Raw genomic sequence first — 19,077 nt, forward strand, 5'->3', positions numbered from 1 at the left:
TCGCGCTTTAAAGGTTTATGAATCACAATTTAAAATGCAATATAAAATTATAACAATAATATGGAGCAGGATATTTTTAATTGGTGGTCATCAATATTTGTGCTTGCCAAACCATGTTTCACCGGGAATTGAACAAAAACCCTTGATGACTGACTTTGCACTATGTGTGTAGGGAACAGAGGCGGTATCAGTGGGCGTTTAAAATAATAATGTTAGTACGAACTTTCGTCAATTTAAAAGCAAGCAAATAAAGTCCAATTTGGTAATGTAACCCAACATTAAGTGGAAACTTTTGCAGTTTATTCAGTCACTCCCAACCTAATAATATAGTTAATGTGTTATTTAAACATAGCTTTATAACTAAATAATTATGAACCACCAATATGTGACCCGTCAGAATATTTGCGAATTGGTTCAAGAAAAGAGCGTAACAATTCTTAAAAGGCCGGCAACGCAATCGCGAACCTACCGGCATTGTAAACCCTCATGTGCCCTCAGGTGCGTCTTCTGCTCTTTTGCACCCTGTTCTATAGAAAACCCTTCAGGCCCAATCGGAGTAACTGAGTGGCGTGGGTGTTCAAAATGATCAAACATGTTTGAAATCAAAGTAAATACTCATTACATCTAACAAACTGCGCTAATGACATTTAAAAATTATAACAAACAACCATTTCGATCACGAAAGCTTTAAGTTTAATGGTTGCGATACCAAAGACACAAACATGTCAAACTTATAATACCTCTTAAAAAATTAAAAATAAGAGCATTCCTTGTCTATTAGCATAAAAAATATGAAAGCCGATGTAATACCAGTTGAATTTCATGAAATTAATTTGGCCGCAAATTGAGAATGTAAAGTGAATAAATACATAAATCAATAATATAATTGGCAGTGTTGGCGTAGTGGCTTCAGCGTGCGACTCTCATACCTGAGGTCGTAGGTTCGATCCCCGGCTGTGCACCAATGGACTTTGCTCGAACGGAGAAGGAAAACGTGAGGAAACCGACATGTCTTAGACTCAAAAAGTCGACGGCGTGTGTCAGGCACTGGAGGGTGATCACCTACTAGCCTATTAAATTATTAATAGCAAGATTTAAAACAGATTCAAAAATCTAAGGCCAAGACCTAAAGAGGATGTAGCGCAACTGATTTATTATTTTATTTTTATCAATAATATAATACATATCTGTTTTAAAATTTATTGATTAACAGATAAATGTTTGACTATGTTAAATGTTAACTCGTTTATGATATAATAGGAAGGCAATAAAAACGTTATTTCCTATCAAGCGACCCCAAGCCGTCTGAAGACCTTGCCTTTAAAAATTACTCATCTTAATTTCCAAATCTCACTCAAAAATAAACTTTATTATCAATGCAATAAAACCAATAAAGTTTGGAAATCGTCTTGGAAACAATAACTGAAACGATAAAATTTATTGGCGTTAAATCTTCGTAATTTGTTACGCACTTCAGGTTTTCTTAAGTTTAGAGTTTATGACTTGTTTTTCAAGGTAGGACTGAAGTTTGTTATAGATTTGCGCCTAGGCCATATGTAATTCACGGGTCATCTAATTGGTCGGTTTAATCTAATTGCGAAAAATATTGTAAGAAAGTATTTAACAAGTAAATAAAAGTGCCTTGTTAGGAAAAATAAATTCCTAACTATTATTATTAGACTTCCGAATATCCGATACATTTCATTATTGACATATTTAATTTAAATAAGGCAAGCTTATAAAAAATAAGAAAATGTGACATTACAAATTTTACACACAATCACGTCAATTTAATATAAGAACATAGAAACTACATAACTAAAAAAAATATGATAGAAAACACATAAAAGCAAGGAACATAAATATAGACTTATAATGATATATATACAGTAAGTTTCGTCCTGAATGGTACTTTATTTATCGTCAAAAACAAATGAAAACTTCAAACCTCAAAAAAACTTTTTTTATTTTTTACCATAACTTTTTTTATTTTATGGTGACTTGTTTAATTTTTTCCTTATTTCTAATAAAATTGTTTATGTTCTAATAAAATTGATATGTATGTAAAATTTGTGATCTCATATTTTCTTGTATAATTCTATGCATACACGTAGTTGTATAAATAAAGTAATAAACCGATAAAGATCTCTTATATCCGAATACCACTCAAGAATACCAAAAGGCAATTACCCTATATCCTTTGTAACATCCGACTGAATAAGCATTTCTGACATTGTTCGAATAATTTCACCATATTCAAATCATCACACGGACCACATTGATATGATTGAGCTTTCGTATCTGACTAGTTAACATGTTATGAATATATTTAAGTAACATGTTACATCGATTATTTTCTCTAATGATAAACAAGGAGACGACGTGTGTCACTTACACTTATGAACGTCAACAGAAAAAAATGTTAAATTGATTCTAAATTTACATTTACTACCAGTCCGCAAGTCAAGGGCGTAGAGCGGGCAAAAAGTACTGCCAAGAAACTCTCCGCCACTCGTTTTAATCGCTAAGTTTTGAGTCATACAAATTGTTGGAGCTAATAAATCCCAAGGATTAGGATCGTTTAAAATTAAATATACGTCAAATTTATAGAAAGCTTTATTGATTATTTTACGATTAACGAGTGCTTTTAATTTATTCAGTGATAATTCTCTAATTTCGCTTTAAAGAATTCCGATGTACAATTGGTAGCCCATTCCAGCCTTATAGGCGAAAACAAAGCATGGGCCAACATGGGGCAGTGAAGGAAGCTTGCTTAGGTATTTGTTGTTTTTTGTTTTATGTCTGTATTTAAATTTGAACTCCGATTTTGGTTATTATGTTATGTTTTATTTTTCTTTATAGAACAGGGGATAAACGGGCAGGAGGTTCACTTGATGTTGAGCGATACCATCGCCCATGGACACTCTCAATGCCAGAGGGCTCGCGAGCGTGTTGCCGGCCTTTTAAGATTTGGTACGCTCTTTTCTTGAAGGACCCTAATTCGAATTGGTTCGGAAATACTTCAATATTGTTTTATTATTTTTAAATCAATTAATTATGAGTCATTCGTTAAACATTATAGAGACATAGACATTTTGATTTTCCTTTAAGAAAAGGAAAAATTTAATATTCGCTCGAACGGTGAAGAAAAACATCGTGAGGAAACAGGCTTGTCTTAGACCCAGAAGTCAACAGCGCAGGAGGCAGGATCAGTGATCACCTACTTGCCTATTAGATTCACAAATAATCATGAAACAGATACAGAAAAATGAGGCAGAAAATACACTACAGATTTATTTTATTTAAAGGAAATTTAAACGTACAACCATGTTGACAGAAATAACCTAATATTTTTTTGGATATTTAGTATTTTTTTTAAATATCTCTATATACCTAAATATCATACAGGATATGATTCATAAACATAGAGTTGCATTAAAGGTCGAGCTAAAAGTAGTTTCTTCACTATGAAGTTAATATCAGTTCATATTGCTCGTGACAGCTTTGTAACTCGGTAAAGTTTTCAATTTCCGCTTGCATTTATTATGATGCTTGAGTAATTTTAGGTGTTTTTAATTCAGGTTATCGGTTTCATTTCTGTCATATATATTAATAATTAATAATATCCAGTGGCGCTACAATTCTAAATGGTCTCAGATTCGTTTCTTTGATATTTTTGAAACTTCTTTAGGCGCATGAGGGTAATTTTTTTACGAAACGTCACGAAGATGTACAGCGTTTTTGTCGAAGAAAAGGGAGAGAGCGATTGAGACCGATTGAGAGAGATACCTTATAAAAATTATAAGAGAATTTATGAAATATTAGTATTCTATATTTTATGCAAAATAATTTATTGAAATCTCAAATGGTTACGTGCTTTTATTATCGAAGAACTAAATTAAATTACTCGGAAATTTAAAGTTTTAGATTTTTATAAATATGAACAAGAGTTAAAAATTAGTTTGCCAAAGACGTTTCACTTCTGACATGTGTACTTTGTACGCACTTTATTTTATAGACAAGGATCTGCCTTCTATCTGACAAATGTCATAGATTTTTTTTATCGGAGCAATGCCGTTCACGATGCTCCTTTACGGTATGATTAAGTGTTCGCGCAAATAGAAAGTCCATTGGTGCAAAGCTGAGGATCAAACCTACGACCTCAGGGATGAGAGTTCGCACGCTGAAGCCTCTCGGCCAAAACTGTTTCGTGTACATATATGTTGGAATTAAAAAATATGTGTATCATAACCCTAATAAATATAATACTTTAGGCTTGTTATAATATATAATAGTTTTACATATGTATTATATATGCATATACTTGAATACCATAATATATTTGTATCTTTGTTCACTTTCAATTAAATGTATCTTTTTTAATATTTACATGCATTTCTGAATATATATACAAATATATATTGGATATATCACATAGGTAAGTAATGTTTATTACCAGTCTACTACTACATAGTAGTACTTCGATTTTTTCGGACATGCGTCCCATTATGAGAGTTGAGATATCCAGACTGCACTATCACTTGGCACACAGCTCTGCCCTATATTATCTCAATAGAGATAATCGCCTTGAAACTAGCAATCTTATTATCATTTTGTATTTTGTTAGTTTTTATGCATGTATCTTGAAGTATTATCGACCTAAATATCTTTTAGACATCCTTCACGTTGAATTAGTAGAAGTCGAGAAGAGTCTGGATCGAGAGGTAGAGAGAAGAATATTGAGATATTCAAATAATGTCGCTATTATTATATTTAACTATCTACAGAATCTGTTTTTTTTTCTTTATGGCTCTGGCACGGTTTGTGCATTAGCCAGCGTCAAGTATAAGATTTTTATAATTTGCACTTGTAATTGCCATCCTCGGCCTAGAACGTACTGCTACGTTCTAAACCTTCACAGTCTCCTTTCTTAGGTAGCATACTCACTGCTTGCCTTAGAAATTCGACCGTGCCCTCCATGTACGGTTTAAGCACTCGCCCGGTACCGCACAACCCTCCCAAAGGCCGAGAACAAATTTAAATTAAATTAAAACTTGCCTTCGAACCGGGAATCGAACCCCTCATCTAGCTGCCACTTAATAAGACCGCTAGGCTATGAGGCCCTTTAACTGTTTATTATTAAAACACGTTTCAACCATGCCACAGATTATTAACACCCCAAAACTTCACAGACAAGAAACGTTGAGAATTTCAAAAAGAGAAAATGTATTTATCTTCAATGTTGCACGATTTCAAAGCATGAAAATCTGTACAGATTACATGTATACAAAGATCATTACAAACAGTATTTATCTCCGGATCAACATGAGAGAAAAATTCCACGTACGTTGATAACATAATACCATAATTCAGTGTTCGTGATAGCTTATCATATTGTAATCTTTTCATTTTGGTAACGTTACATCTTCAACACGAGATATTGAATTGTACATTTGCTAACTGCGTGCAAAAATGCTTGTATTAAAATTATCACAACACAATGATTACCAATTGAAAGATAATCATAATTACGCCCGTTTTAATAAAGATGATAAACGCAGCTTCACTCTTGTCTACACAGTTGTCTATTATATATTAGGTCAGCGAATAAGTTTAAGAATAATAAAATCTAACCTAACACCCGTTGCTTGAAAAAAAGAGTAGGTTACAGCCAAAGAAAACTTTTGTTGCCTCATTTATTGTCAAACTTTTGTGAAAAGATAGAAACGATTTATAGGTAAACAGATTCTCGCTGAACACAGCTGATGTTGGGTAGTGATTAAGCGATGTAAACGATGTAAAGTATACCCATTAAAGAAATATAATTTTAATGCTTTTATACGCAAATACGTGATTTAAAAAAATAAGTACATTTTTTTATAATAATAATAAAAGGCTTTTTTTTTCAATCATTATAAAAAGTATAATATACAGCTTAGATTTTTTTAGTTTATCCTATATCCTATCTACCTTCAGTACCGTCGATCGGAACCCATTCACGGCTAAAAACTTAAAATGGCTATAGACCATTTCTTCTATCCAGCTTTTTCTGGGGCGCCCGCTTTTCCATTTTTCCCTTGGTCCTTTCCATGTAGTTGTCTTTGAAGTCCACCTTTTATCAATGCATCTTGCTATATGCCATTTCTGTTTTAGGGCATAATGTAAGGCATCTATCACTTATGTTTTTCATCATATTTTCACGCTTTTTATTTTTAGTACGCTTTTCATTGCTTTCAGGCATCCTACTGCTACATTGCTACATGTCCTACATACCATTTTCTACTTATATAGTAGTATTTATTATATTTCTCTATAGCTATATCAATTCTCTAATTCCTATAGAATGTCTTATTATCACTCTAGCGACACGATACAAATTATCAAGTCCATCTAACAAATAAAAATATTATTATAAAACATCTTCTATGTTCTTGTGCTTTGTAGTCTGTGTTGGTTTATGATCAATAAAACGTTTCCGGTTTCTTTGTATCGCCATATTATTAACATAAGTTTAAATTACGTACGTTTATAATATTTATTATGACTATAAGTGTATGAAATAATTATTGTATTCGGTATTGTCACGCAATTCGAAGGCGAATTAAAATTAGCTATCGAAATTCCCCGGACAACGGTCTAGCCACATAATAGGCAATATTCGTTGTTAATTGAGTAAGACTAGTACTGGATTACACTAAAGGTCATTTTCTAAGTGAATTAAAAATGTTCATTGTAATAATTAATTAAATTAAAAGGTTACCATCATATTAAATTATTTGTTAATTGACAAATATTAATATTTTTATGTTATTAATATTAAAATTTTCAACATATAAAATTAACTTTAATAAATTCAAATATTTTATTAGTTTTACTTTCATAAGTTTTTAATTTTATTTTAATCAAATACTGAGGATAAAAGGAGGATGCTAATATACCCTTAGATGAAAACTTTAATACAATAATTAATATATTAATGTAGTAATCTATGTACATCGCCTAACATTGAGATTACAATAATAGATATATGTATAGACTATGACTGTATATGTTTAGAAATATATTTTGGTATTTAATGTAAAATCCGTGGGAAAACCGTAAATAATATATCATACCTACCTTCGGACATCATATGTAAATTCCAATCACATTTACATTCTAATAATAGCACAGTAATCATTTCGGTTCAAACAAATTGAATTTCGAAGAAGCACGATATCAGATATTAAATATAATTTCCATAAAATTTGATCTAAGCAATTATAACGAAAATACTGAACCACTTTGCATTTTATTCAAATTGGATCGTTTCTAAATAATTCATTTTAGTCTGAATATAATGGGATGTTAACGATTGCTCTAACTTCAGAACTACGTTCAGAATTGAATTGGAGTTCGAGAGGAGAAACTTTTTTAGCACATATGTTCTGTAAGCAATCAAATGACGCAAATATATCTTAACTTTGTAATTTTTTCTTAAATTTGTAACATTTATAGGCAACATGGCGGGTGTTCCTAGAATTCTTTTTTTTATTTTACTAAAAAACATCGTGACTATAATATTTAATATTTATTTACATTAAAACATAAACACGAGATAGAAAAAAATAAAGAAAAAAAAAACTATTTTAAGCACCATATATACGTAGTTACTGACACTGTAGTACTGTTGGCCTAGTGGCTTCAGCGTGCGACTCACATCCCTGAGATCGTAGGTTCGATTTCCGGCAGAGACCAATGTACTTTCTTTCTATATGCGCATTTAACATTCGCTCGAACGGTGAAATTCATCGTGATGAAACCGACATGTCTTAACCAAAAAGTCGACGGCGTGGGTCAAACACTGGAGTCTGATCACCTACTTGCCTATTAGATTTAAAAATTACCATGAAACAGATTAAGATATCTGAGGCCCAGACCTAAAGAGGTTGTAGCGCCACTGATTTTATAGTTACTGACATAATGCAAACTATTTGTCAGTTCATTCAATGGACAATTAAAAAGTTCAGTTAATCCATGGTTTCCTTTTTGTCAACACGCATTGTGTAATGCCCTTTACGGCTAGTTATATAGCAGGATTATATATACCTAAATTAGAGTTTTCTCGGAAATTGAAGTCGCTTTAATATAAATATAGTTAAAAAGCGTGTTTTATAGTTTTTTTAACTATATTTATTTTCCACTTTTTAGTCCTAGCAGCAATACGTGTTGTCTCAATTTAATCGTATTGCTTTGTGGACTTAAAAAAAATTTCATTGTCTTTTCGAGATAAACCTATGAAATTATTATATTGTCACTGATTCTTTATAAGTGTACAAAGTTTGAATTAATCTGTCCGTTTAAAGTGGGTCAAAATCGAGTCCGAAGGAGTCGGTTACATACATACATACATACAGGTGAAGCTAATATAAAGCGTGTAAAAAAGCCAATACGTTAGTGTAAGAGTCATAAATATTTTTATTAATTTGAAAGGAGAAATTCCCAATATTCCTATAACTTCTATTTTAGTATTTGTTTGTTACAGAACTAATAATTTGTCCAGAACTATATTTCTCCTGATTGTCCCGAACAAGCGTTAGCTGTAAGTAGTCATAACTCAAATCATAATATCTTTTCTGTCCGATAACAATGTGTTCTGTTACGAAAAACTAATAATACGGAGAAAGATCGCCTACGTTGTTATTGTTACCCTTAATTATTCAAATTGACTCTAATTTAGAGGCTTATCTTACGAAGATTTTCTATTCACCTACAGGACAGTAAAACACAAATAAAACAAGTAATTATAATAACAAACAAGTAACGAAAATGTATACTAGTATTCTGTTTAAATGCGACACATTAAATTTATACTTTATGTAATGACATCTAATTAGTCGAATATGGTTAAATGAAGAATTCTAAATATAATTTATTACATACATAGATATTTATTAGATACATAGAAAATAAAAAATGTGAGATTGTGAGAACGATTCGACTTTAATTTGACCAACTTAGTTTATAATTCCTGATTTGTATAATGTATATTATGTTATTCCCGGTAAAACAAGCGTGCGATGCGTGTAAATTGACACTGTTTAAAGATGCTTTATAATAAATGATTTGTGTATTTAAAATACAATTGACTACGATTTGTCTTGTGACAATACATATAATAAAAACAATACGTCAAGACAGTTGACACTATTTCCACCAATGGCCGTTTTCTTAGCTTTGATGGGATCGTGGGACCTTTTTTATAAAAAAACTAAATCAGTCAGTAGTACAGTCTTGTTATTAAAATACTCTTTTGTATTATTCTGTCAAATTGTGTTACGATTGCTGAAATGTGACATGAAATTTTAGTTAGCTGTGTTATTAGACGAATTCTTTTTTGGAATAGTTGGAATAATGGTAGGGGAGCCCAAGAGGGGATTTCGGGATTTACTCAAGCGCGGCAGATTAATATATAGGGGGATACCTTGTACCCGGTTAAGTACCTCCACAAAATATGAGGCCCATATATAAAGCCGCACGTGAAGGAGACAGAATCAGTTTAGTAAAAAAAAATTGACCATCAGAAATTCCCGAGCGCGTCAGATTAAGGTAGGGTGAGTTAATTACATCCTAAAAAGTGTATATTCCACTAATCTGACAATTTGAGAGTGACGGAAAAAAAGGGGAGGGCAACAAAGTTGTAAAAAAAAAACGTCATCTCGACATTCTCGAGCGTAGCTAATTTTTTTTTTATTTTGAAGGAAATAATTCAAGAATAATGAAAAATATATAATCTGACGATTTCCGCAAGCCGAAATAACAAAAATTCGTCGATAAAGTTAAATGCGTGCAGCTGCGTGATGCCTACATTTCCTTAAACCGATCGGAATCTACTAAACGGCGTTCTAAACATTTCCCTCAAAATTACATTTCCTGTGAATTTGAACCGATTCGGACCGATAGATTTTGAGAAATTTTGAAAAATCTTAAAAAAATAAGAAATATTTTTTTTTAAAGTGGTTTCTTTATCGATCAACTTCAAAAACTAATCCGCCTTTGAGCTTGAAAAACCACGTCGATCGCCACCAAGCTGGTCAAAAGCGGTTGATTCGTTCGAGAGATATCGTACACGAAAGAAACCCGAAAAAGTGTTTTTTCGGGATTACTCCGAAATTTGTGGATCGATCAATTAAAATTGCAAAATTATTTATGAGGATGATAAAACTGCGTCGAATGCCGCCAACCGCGTGAAAATTGCTTGATCCATTCAAAAGTTATTGCGGTTTGAAAATTCCAAAAATAGTGTTCTATGAAACTTCTATCAGACTTTCGAGCTGGGAGAGCTCAAATGCATAGAAATGTTATTTCTTTGAACTCAGCGAGCTCAAAATATCAATTTTAAGCGCCCAGGAATGGAATTAGCGGGAAGTTGCAGGGATGGCCCTTTAGGTGAACCGTTTTTCTATATTTTTTTTTGTCAGATCAGGCGAATCCCTCTAGATAATCGTCAGATTATGAGACAGTACGTTTAGAACGTAAAGATGAACCACATATATCTTAATCTGACGCGCTTGAGTATTTCAAAATTGCGATTTTTTTTTGCAAATTAAGAAATTGGCTGTGGGTTTGCGTCCCATCGAAATCGTCAGATTAGTGAATGAGAGCTTTTTTTTGGTGCACTTAACACTCCCTTAGAAAATCTGACGCGCTCGATAAATTTTTTTTTTTTTTAATTTTCAACCCTTAAATACAACCACCCGCATCATGCAAACGATCAGATTAACATACGTACATTATTAAAAATACGTAGGGCATAGATGCTATCAATATCTGACGCGCTCGAGGATGTCCATGCAACAGTTTTTTTTTACATATTTAACAATCTATAGCCGCTTCCCCCACCGATGAAAAGGAATTTATCATATAACATTTTTTTCTTCTTTTTATCTAAGCTTTGCATCCCAATAGGTCTCTACGACGCTCGAGTAAATCCCCATTTAGCATCGTGGGCTCCCCTACCATAATGTATAAGTTCTCAGGAATGCATTATTTACACCTTTTTTCAACACGTCAACATGTAGCACAACCTTTGCGAGTTTAGTCATTGACATTGACATAACATTTATTACAAACAAAAACACACACACATCAACACACAAAATTAACAATAATCAAAGAGAAAAAACAAATGAGAGAATATCAAAAACAATAAAAGAATTCCCGTTTCATATTCGGTTCGTTCCAAGTGTGTAATGCGAGTGTGCTGTGGCTGTAATTGGCCCTGGCTCAGCATTATGCTGAGGAGCAGAATGTTCCACAGCGCTGGTCATTCTGCCAGAGACCACAGCAGCTAGTTTGCGCCTCAGTCGCAAAAAAACATAGAAAATTAATGTTTTAAATACTTGTAGAAAAAAAAATTACCAGTGTACGTTATGAAGTCTTGTGTTTAGAAGAAACATTAAAAAAATGTAAATTAAATAAAATTAAAAGTTAAAATTATTGCTTTGTAAATTTATATGGTAATCCTACCTTGTCTTACAACAAAACTTTATTAACAACGGTAGAAATTAGGGTCCTATGCATACTAATTCTGAATGTTCGTATCTCTTGCAAAACTAGACGGGTAGATTAACATTATAGTGTACTGACTCATCGCGGGCACCCGTTTACCGTGCCTCACTGTATTTTAGTTAGACTTAGGTATATGAAATTCTTCATTATCGTCCGTAGTGATTTGGTGCACCAACCGTGGGAATCAAATCAGAGCGGAATGAGATTATATTTTGTATTATACTAAGTTTATTTCCCTCTTCGCAATTTTAGATTTTTCAGGTGTTATGCAAGTTTTTAGAATCTTCGTGAGATGCTGGTGCCTATAATGGGTCTATAGAAGTCCTATGATTATGTAATATATTCCTTCCCAGCCTTGCAGTGGTCTTTATGATTTCCTTTTATATTTTATATCTTTTTTAATATATTATTATTTTATACTTTTATTTTTGTGACTTAGAATATATCGAATACACATAAATAATATATAAATTAAAATATCCTAAAATTTATGTTAATCTGAGCAAAACCGTCTACGTACGTCCTTGGCTTAAGATTTTTTCGTCATTATCTATTTTCTCAAACCTCGTAAACAATTTTTTATGTATGACGTATGCTATTCGTTCAATGAATAATTTACGAGTGTTTTTGTTTATTTATAATAATAATTAACTTTAATGTAGTTTTTTTGATCTATACATATAATTAACCGTAGTAATATACATTTCCGTTGTAATATAATAACGGTATAATTTCAACGTTATAGAAAGAACTCCTCCGGCATCAATAGGAAAAATCTTAAAATTATGTAACACAATAGCTAGAAATAGCTTCAATATCTTTCTGAACTGGACATTGTCTAGGAGACGACAACGGTAACGAAAAACAATAATAACATGTCCAAGATATTGAATTGCTTTTAAATCCATTTAAAGTAGGATATATTTAATCAGAATAGCCTTACAGTTACTAGTAATAATAATTATTAATTTAATTATTGATTAATATAAAATATTAATTTAGTGTTTCCACACGCCTGTTGTTTTTTGCAATCCTTTAACAATAATCGTTATATTATATATATATATATATATATATATATATATATATATATATATATATTGTATGTATATAACTGTTGGCGACTCATATGTATAAATAGGAATAGATTATTATAAGTTAGTGTTAGTGACTATATATACAATATAAATTAAGTAGATATGAGCTATAAGAAAAATAAGAATATTGTTAGTAGCTCATAAGTAGAAATTAAGTATATATAAATAAGTTAGGTAAAAATATGTTAAGAAAAATATAGTTAAATAAATTAATTATATGCTTCGCCGAATAAAAGGGTCGCGTAGCTCTCGTCGCGGTACACGCGCACAGATGGCTGTAAGCGCAGCTCTCGTCGCGGTATACTGTCGGAGTACTTAAGCTCGGCGAGATTTACGCAAAAGCCTCTTTTTCCTCCGCAACGAACTGGGACCCAAGAATAATCGGCGAAGCAAGAAACAAGAACAAGGCGCAGTTTCATTTCAAGACAACATCCTACAATTACGCACTAGCAGGGGTGCGTGGGTTGAGGCGGTGCCAGCGATACGTCGAACCGTCTTGACAAAACGTACGTAGTCAAACCCCACCGGTATTCAAAGCCGCGCCGAGGTTACTTTGGTTACTGCACGGGTGTTCTCAAACGAACATCTAAACGTCTAATCCCGTGCAGGCCCGAGTCTCTGAGGCGACGTCGGGATTGGCTAGAACAGTAGTACGTACGAAGTCAAACCCCACCGGTATTCAAAGCCGCACCGAGGTACTTTGGTTACTGCACGGGTGTTCTCAAACGAACATCTAAACGTCTAATCCCGTGCAGGCCCGAGTCTCTGAGGCGACGTCGGGATTGGCTAGAACAGTAGTACGTACGAAGTCAAACCCCACCGGTATTCAAAGCCGCACCGAGGTACTTTGGTTACTGCACGGGTGTTCTCAAACGAACATCTAAACGTATAATCCTGTGCAGGCCTGAGTCTCTGAGGTGTCGTGGGGGTTGGCATCAACAGTGGTCCTTCGAGCCGGATTCTGCAACGGTTGTCATCAAGAAGTGAATACTGCGAAAAGAAAATGCCAGTCACAAGGTCACAGAACGGGATGCAGCGAGGGGAATCGACGACGACTGTTACCTCCGCCACTACGTCCGAAGTCCGGACCACAGGCGAAGAGATAACGATAGAGCAGTCCACGTCGACGAGCGCAGCCAGCCAGCCAGATCAAGCATTGAATCTGGCACCAGCGGGTTCCACCCGGCGGGCCGCATCGAGAGCCGTATCCAGAGCCAGCTCAAGAAGACAAGCCGAGGCCAGAGAAGAGCTGGCTCGCTGCGAGCTGCGGGAAGCGCAGGCAGCAGCACGCCTGGCCAGATTACGATTAGAAGCAGAAACGGAAGAAGAAGACTCCTTTATAGAAGACGTCAACGATAACCATGAAGAAAAGGTGGCAAACTGGATGCGCTCATCGGCACAAAGGCCAGAAGAAACAGAAACAACGAGCGACATTCGAGCAATAGCTGACGCAATAAAGGAAGCCATGACGACACATGTAGCGCCGCAACCGAAGTACATTCAAGAGCTGCCGATATTTGAAGGCGACAGCTCCGAATGGACGGCGTTTCGAGTCGTATATGAAGACACATCTCCAATGTTCTCTGGCATTCAGAATATGGCGCGGCTACGTAAAGCGATTAAAGGCACAGCGAGAGAAAGCATTAAGAGCCTCTTGTACTCAGAGGCGATGCCAGAAGAAGTTATTAACGCTTTACGCCGAAGATTTGGTAGACCCGACGCGCTGGTGCTAGCTGAACTGGAGAAATTAAAGGCGCTTCCCAGAACGACGGAAAATCCCAGGGACATATGCGTCTTCGCTAGCCAAATAAATAACAGCGTGGCCGCCATAAAGGGATTGAAGAGACCGCAATACCTCTACTCGCCTGAAATCGTGAAACTTATAATAGAGAAGATGCCTCCAATTCTCAGATTCAGATGGTACGATTTCACGGCTGCGAGGGATGAGGAATCGTTCAGTGATATTCAAACGATAAGCAACTTCCTCAATTTAGAAGCGGACAAATGCGGCGCATTCGCGGTACTCGAAGACAGCAAAAGCGTACGACCGAGCGCAGCGATAAGAAGGCCAGTGAAACAAGCTACGTATAATATCGCTGAAAGGAGTAGACCTGAAGAAATCAAGTGCCCAGACTGTGAAGGTACACATAAACTCAAAGACTGCCAAATGTTCCTAAAAGCGGCAGTCAACGAGAGATGGGAAACAGTTAAGAGGCTTAAGGTCTGCTTCAAGTGCCTCGCTGGGAAGCACCGGAAAGAAACATGCCGAAGACCACCGTGCAAGTTGTGTCGAAGATGGCACCATAGCCTACTACATGTGACGTCGGAGAGCGAACAATGTCACGAAGAGGCAGCGCCCGAGACAGCGACGGTCAATACAATAAGCACACCGAAAGCTATTCTTAAGATGCTTAAGGTGGAGATATACGGACCGGCTGGGAGCAAACAAGTACTGGCTCTGCTAGATGAAGGCTCAACGGTGACACTGCTTGACGAAAACGTGGCTTCGAGCATCGGCATCAAGGGTCCTCGCGAAGCCCTGAATATAGAAACTATCGGCGGAGGGAAAATGAAAAATCACGACTCCATGATTTTAGATATCGAACTGAAAGGGATCAAGGAAAGCGAGAAGAGCACACTGAAGCGGGCAAGAACTATCCAGGAGCTCAAATTAACCCCTCAATTCGTAGATAAAAGCCGACTAAAGAAGTGTCATCACTTGCGGGGCTTACTACAAGACGTGTGCTACGAAGCTGAGGCGCCGAAGCTGCTCATTGGCCAAGACAATTGGGAGTACATTGTCTCGTTACAAATACGACGTGGAAAGCCAGGGCAGCCGGTGGCGTCACGAACAAAGTTAGGGTGGGTTCTCCATGGCTCCGACAGCAGCGGCGTGTCTCCGATCAATTGTGTAAACACATGTGCACACGTAAGCGTCGTCGAAGATACAATAGTTCAGCCGAAGAAGCCTTCAACGAATATCGAACAGCGAGCACTGGACATAATGGAAAGAACCAGTCGACAGTTGGAAGACGGCAGATACGAGGTCGGACTGTTGTGGAAAAAGGAAGACATACAACTTCCAAACAATTACGCAGCAGCTTTCAACAGATCTCAAAGAATAGAAGAAAAACTACATAAGGACGCTAAATTAAAAAATGAACATAGCGCGCCGATAGGTCTGTTGAAAAGCAACTACGCCCAAGAAGCACCAGCCGACTACACATCTAACGAAAAATGGTACCTGCCTAACTTCCCAGTGGTTCACCCTCTGAATGAGAAGCTAGGAATTGTCTTCGACGCTGCGGCCAAATACAACGGAGTCAGCCTCAACGACGTTCTGCTGTCCGGCCCGGACTTACTACAGTCAATATTTGGAGTGCTACTGCGATTCCGTCAAGGCCCTGTAGCAATAGCGGCCGATACAAAACAAATGTTTCTGCAGGGGAAAATATGTGAAGAAGATAGAAATAGTCTCAGATACCTTTGGCGAAAAGACAAGGAAGCGCTAGTGAAGGATTACAGAATGTTATCACTGGTTTTTGAAGCTGCGTCGTCGCCTTGCACTGCGATTTATATAAAGATTAAGAACAGAAAGGCCTTCTTACATAAATATGAAGAAGCGGCGCAAGCAATAGAGCGGAAGCACTATATGCATGATCATTTGCATAGCTTCCACAGCCACAGCGACGATTACCAACGAGTAATACAGCAAGTCGACTTGATCCATAAGAAGGCACACTTCGAGTTACGAGGATGGGCGTCGAACAAAATAGAGATCGTTGAAGACGACACCGAAGCGCGGAAGAGCTACCTAGAACAAATCGATAGAAAACAAGACATCCAGCTGCCGCGATGTATGACAACATTCTGCACTGAGGGGGAGCTGCATACTTTCACTGACGCAAGGGAGACGTCGTATGCAGCCGAAGTATATATCTCTATACCAAGGCTTGAACTGCAGGCAGCCTTGTTGGAAGCAGAACACATAGTCAATTCTAGACTAATAACGAACCTAGCTTATAATTTGGAAGAGGAGGCGCTAACCAGTAACCTTACCCCTAATCACTTTCTCACTGGACGATCCGGTGGAGCTGCGCGCATAAGGCATTTTCCTGACGCAAAACTGGTGGGCAGAGAAGATTGGAAGACCGTCCAACGACTCTCTGATCACTTTTGGAGGAGATGGCTACGGGAGAACTTGCCCACGCTACTGCCCAGGAAAACGACGGGAAGGCGAGCAGCTGCAGCCAGGCGACGTGGTTCTTATTTTGGATCGCACGTTACCATGAACTTGGCCGAGGGGAATCATCGAAACCACGTACCCCGGGCCCGACGGAAGAACCAGGATCGTGGACGTCGCAACCAAAGGAGGAGTGATGCGAAGACCATCGTCGAGTATCGTGATCATGGTGCCTGCGAAGTCGCCGTGCAGGAATAACGGTGCTACGCACGAGGGGGAGAATGTTGGCGACTCATATGTATAAATAGGAATAGATTATTATAAGTTAGTGTTAGTGACTATATATACAATATAAATTAAGTAGATATGAGCTATAAGAAAAATAAGAATATTGTTAGTAGCTCATAAGTAGAAATTAAGTATATATAAATAAGTTAGGTAAAAATATGTTAAGAAAAATATAGTTAAATAAATTAATTATATGCTTCGCCGAATAAAAGGGTCGCGTAGCTCTCGTCGCGGTACACGCGCACAGATGGCTGTAAGCGCAGCTCTCGTCGCGGTATACTGTCGGAGTACTTAAGCTCGGCGAGATTTACGCAAAAGCCTCTTTTTCCTCCGCAACGAACTGGGACCCAAGAATAATCGGCGAAGCAAGAAACAAGAACAAGGCGCAGTTTCATTTCAAGACAACATCCTACAATTACGCACTAGCAGGGGTGCGTGGGTTGAGGCGGTGCCAGCGATACGTCGAACCGTCTTGACAAAACGTACGTAGTCAAACCCCACCGGTATTCAAAGCCGCGCCGAGGTTACTTTGGTTACTGCACGGGTGTTCTCAAACGAACATCTAAACGTCTAATCCCGTGCAGGCCCGAGTCTCTGAGGCGACGTCGGGATTGGCTAGAACAGTAGTACGTACGAAGTCAAACCCCACCGGTATTCAAAGCCGCACCGAGGTACTTTGGTTACTGCACGGGTGTTCTCAAACGAACATCTAAACGTCTAATCCCGTGCAGGCCCGAGTCTCTGAGGCGACGTCGGGATTGGCTAGAACAGTAGTACGTACGAAGTCAAACCCCACCGGTATTCAAAGCCGCACCGAGGTACTTTGGTTACTGCACGGGTGTTCTCAAACGAACATCTAAACGTATAATCCTGTGCAGGCCTGAGTCTCTGAGGTGTCGTGGGGGTTGGCATCAACAATAACCTTCTTCACGAATCAAGTATCTATAGAAAAAAAAATTAAATGTCGTTGGGCTTATAGTGTTAGAGGTGAAAACGTTCATAAATGTAATGATTTATATTTAACCTAAATAATTTAAACGTGTTATACCCAGTCTGTGCTTGGTTGACTAGAATTCAGTAATTCTGACAGATACTTGACATATTTCTACCTCGTTTTCAATTCCTGTGGAAGGTAGAACAGCATTCTGTGCATTCTAATGCTCACAAATAGCTGATAAAGATAGCTACATAAATTAATATATTGTGCTTATTAAAAGCATATTAAGAAGAATTAATTATTTTTATAGAACAGAGGAAAAACGCGCAGGAGGCTCACCCAAGGTTAAGTGATACCGCACATGGACACTCTTATTGCCAGAGGGCTCGCAAGTGCGTTGCCGGCCTGTGACCGACGGCCGGATTAATCACATACATAGAATTGAAATTGGTAGCCTTAGCTCCAATGATCGTTCTTTTTGGCTTATAAACCTGGATAAAAGCATGTGGAAAAGTTTAGATATAAAACTCCCTAAGAACTTTGTCTAGTCGTTAGCGTAGCACTAACATACATCTTCATGACACTTACATACATAGTACGAGTATGCATTACATACAGTACATAATAAATTTATAGAAATGCTTTAATATATGTGTAAAATAAAATTTTAACGAATAATTTTTTATCAATAGTGGCTTATAATTACTATATTTATTTGATTATAATATATAAACTTTCCTCGTAGCTGAATTCATTAATGCGACCTAATTATATCTAGGGAAAAATCGCAAAATAGTTAATCTATATTTGTAATTAGATATTTTTGTTCCGTTAATTAAAACGCGAAATTGAGTATTATTTCTTAAATGACAAACTTATATATAATCTAATAGAAATAAATAAATCTTAATGTTTTTACTAAATTTTAAATATTTATTACATATATTTAAATTTTAAGTTAATAATTAATGACAACAACTAATACCTTAAAATATATGTGTTTGATAGTTAAATACAATGCC

At 36.4% G+C, this 19,077-nt stretch overlaps 1 protein-coding gene across 1 annotated transcript in view; it reads right to left on the minus strand.

The window, feature by feature from the left end:
• Positions 1 to 19,077, minus strand: part of LOC125048924 (prolactin-releasing peptide receptor-like) — a 69,719-nt gene that overhangs the window by 50,422 nt on the left and 220 nt on the right. The gene's annotated exons all lie outside the window — the stretch shown is intronic.

The sequence above is a fragment of the Pieris napi genome, chromosome 4, assembly GCF_905475465.1.
Source record: "Pieris napi chromosome 4, ilPieNapi1.2, whole genome shotgun sequence".
Lineage (NCBI taxonomy): Eukaryota > Metazoa > Arthropoda > Insecta > Lepidoptera > Pieridae > Pieris > Pieris napi.